Below are 3,116 nucleotides of genomic sequence, written 5' to 3'. Positions count from 1 at the left end.
AGAAACTAATGTAGAAACTGGTTTTAAGCTGTAAACCATCTGGATCTCATATAGAGGCAAACTTAAAACTACCTTGAAAGTTTGGTTTCTATAACACACATGTATGAGATCACCATCAAAGATTACTCCTATTTTTTAAAAAGTGAGCTCATGGACAAAAATTATGCCACAGAAGAGGCTCAAGATGTGTATCTAGCACTAGAATAATCTAGAATGATCTTGAGAAGGTCTTTAAAATAAGTACTTAATGAAGCTAAAATTTTAAGTTATGAAACATGGGCAAGTGACTATAAAACAATGAAGTAGAACTGTAGACATAAAATAATTGAAGAAAAAAAATGGGATATCAGAAATCGATTACTAAAGAGTTATGAGAATTTCAGTGGTGAAATACTGAAGAAATAAGCTGTGTCTTGAAAAATAGGATTTAGAAAGGAAAGGGAAGTAATTGTCAAAACAAGGAACAGCATGACTAAAGGCTCAGGTGCTGAAACAATTTGGGACAGGAAGGGGAAACTAAATAAGTACCCTGGGCTGCTGATATTGGACATTGACCACCTATGGGGTACTTTATGATGGTATACAACAAGGTGGGGTTCCCTAGGCCCCTCCCATGCTTCAGGGTGTCTGCATGGAAACTGTTGAGGGAGATTCTTAGTGTATTGGGGAACCGAGCGGGGCAGGGTTTCCCCAGCAGCTGAGGACCTCTTTGTTCTCTCTCGGGCTGGTGGTCTGGGGGCTCTTATTCCTTGGAGACCATGTAGACCATAAGGTCCATCACCCTGTTGCTGCAGCCAAATTTGTCATACTAGAAATGAGCTTGATGAAGTTATTGTTGAAGGCAGTGCCAGTCCCAGCATCCAAGGTGGAGGAGTCGGTGTCACTGTTAAAGTCAGAAGAGACAACCTGGTGCCCAGTGTAGCCCAGGATGCCCTTGAGGGAGCCCTCTGACGCCTCCTTCATCCCTATCTTGATGTCATGGTATTTGGCCAGGCTCTCCAGGCGAAAGTTTAGGTCCACAACTGACGTGTTGACAGTGGGGTCACAGAAGGCTGTGCCAGTAGCTCCCCGTTCAGCTCAGGGCTGACTCTGCTCACAGCCTTGGCAGCTTCAGGGGATGCAGTGATGATGTTCTGGAGAGCCCCACGGCCATCACGCCAGTTTTCCAGAGGGACCGTCTGCAAGTCTTGTGCATTCAGGAGACTTGTCTGATGGTATGTAGCACCCATTTGAGGCCATGAGACCATAAAGTCCATCGCCCGGTTGCTCTAGCCATGAAGAAAGAGACAGTGATGATATAGACTGTAGTCGTGAATCCCTCCGTGATGCCGGAGTTGTCAGGGATGACCAAGGATGACCTTGGGGCCAAGCAGTTGGTGGCAGGGAGGCACTGCTCTCGTCTGTGAGGTGTTTTCATACTCTCATGGTTCAAGCCCATCACAAACCTGGGGGCATCAGCAGAGGGGGAAGTGATGATGTCCTTTTGCTCTGTGCTCTGAGTGAGCCCCAGGCTTCTCCAAGGTAGGGAACATGCCCGTTCGATTTTGTGGGCTCTCACTCCTGGAAGTTAGTGACGGAGTTTCCATTGCTAGCAAGCTTCGCGTTCTTTCCTTTGTGCCCTGGAACTTGCCATGGGTGGCATCACACTGGAATATGTGACCATGTAGTTGCGGTCATGAAAGAGTCATTGGCTGGCAGAGTGGATAAGTCATAACCAGCTCTGGTGACCAGGCACTCAGTACCACCAGTTCTTGCTAAATCCCTTTACTCTGGCCATCACTTTCACCATGGTGTCTCAAGACACACTGCAAGAGAAGATGTGACTGTCAGGAGAAGCAGAACCAGTTTCTGTGTTTGAACTTTGTTGCATTTGAATTAGGTTTAAACACAAAAAGATAGAAACAAGGTAAAAAATAAAGACATTTCTGGGGAAAAAGGATCAGCAGAATGAGTACTTATACCAAAAATATACCAGAGTTGCTATACCTGTGGCTGGTCTGTATGAATACTTTTCCCCCATTAATCTTAAACTTGGAAAGGAAAAAAGTAACAGTCTAGTCAACTGGATTCCACAGAGAGAGACTGAGAGTCTGATTGGTGAGAATTTCTTACCCTTTTGCTGACTTGTAAGGTCTTGGGTTCCTTCGATCATGGCTTCCAGAAGAGAGAGCAGTTTTGGTTATCTTGCTTATGGCACCAAAACCATAGGGGCCAAGGGAAAACTTCCCCTTCCCCTTCACTCACTGAAACATCACTGAAGATCAGCTGACATGGCAAATTAATGGAAAACAAAATTTATTAACATGCACACATGTGCGCGGGAATTTTCTAAAATCTTAGAGAAGGATCAGATGGTTGATGCTTAAGTACTCTTTTCAAGGGGGAGAGATGAACTCGGGAAGCAGGATGCAGACATTATGGGAGGTGAGAGGTAGAGCTGCACAGGAATGGCCACGGATGTCTTACGCAGGTAAAGTCCTCCTGTTACTCTCTTGGAGCTGCCCTCAGAATTGCTGATGACAGGGTTTTCTGAGTGTAGCAGTGACTCCAAGTCTCCTCTCAGGTGGTTGGTCTTTCTTGGTTATTTGATGAGATCCCTGGGGAGGGGATTTAAGACCGATGTATTTTTTTGTTTTGTTTTTTGGAAAGAAGCTTTCTTCTTGGTCAGAGAAGGATAATTCAAAGAGTCTCTTTCTGCACTTGGGGTGTTGAAAAAGACAAGATTAGAAAGACTTTGATTCTCAGGCAGCTTCTAAAGCCTCTTTGAGGTATCACTTTCTGAGACCCAACAGTGTTTACTGTCCATGTGTACACGGTTGAGTTCTGACTAAAAAAATTCAGAAAAAATTTTAAAAAATCATATAACAATAATAATGCAAAGGTAAAATACAGCATAACTGTATAGCATTTGCATAGTATTAGGTATTATAAGTAATCTATAGGCAATTTAAAATATAGGAGAGGATATGTGTAGGTTATGTGCAAATATCATGTCATTTTATATAAGAGATTTTTTTGCATCCATGGGTTTTGGTATTGGGGGATGATCTTGGAACCAGTCCATCTCGAATACCAAGGGAAGGATAACTGTTTATCTCTTTGATGAGCTGCTGTTC

General features: G+C 43.6%; 1 pseudogene; it reads right to left on the bottom strand.

The window, feature by feature from the left end:
• Positions 1–742: 742 nt before the first annotated feature.
• Positions 743–1,239, bottom strand: LOC110596595 (annotated as a pseudogene).
• Positions 1,240–3,116: the final 1,877 nt, after the last annotated feature.

The sequence above is a fragment of the Carlito syrichta genome, unplaced genomic scaffold (assembly GCF_000164805.1).
Source record: "Carlito syrichta isolate Samal-C Ts95f unplaced genomic scaffold, Tarsius_syrichta-2.0.1 Scaffold110315, whole genome shotgun sequence".
NCBI lineage: Eukaryota > Metazoa > Chordata > Mammalia > Primates > Tarsiidae > Carlito > Carlito syrichta.
The sequence above is the reverse complement of the archived record's forward strand: the minus strand, read 5'-3'. Positions and strand labels throughout refer to the sequence as shown.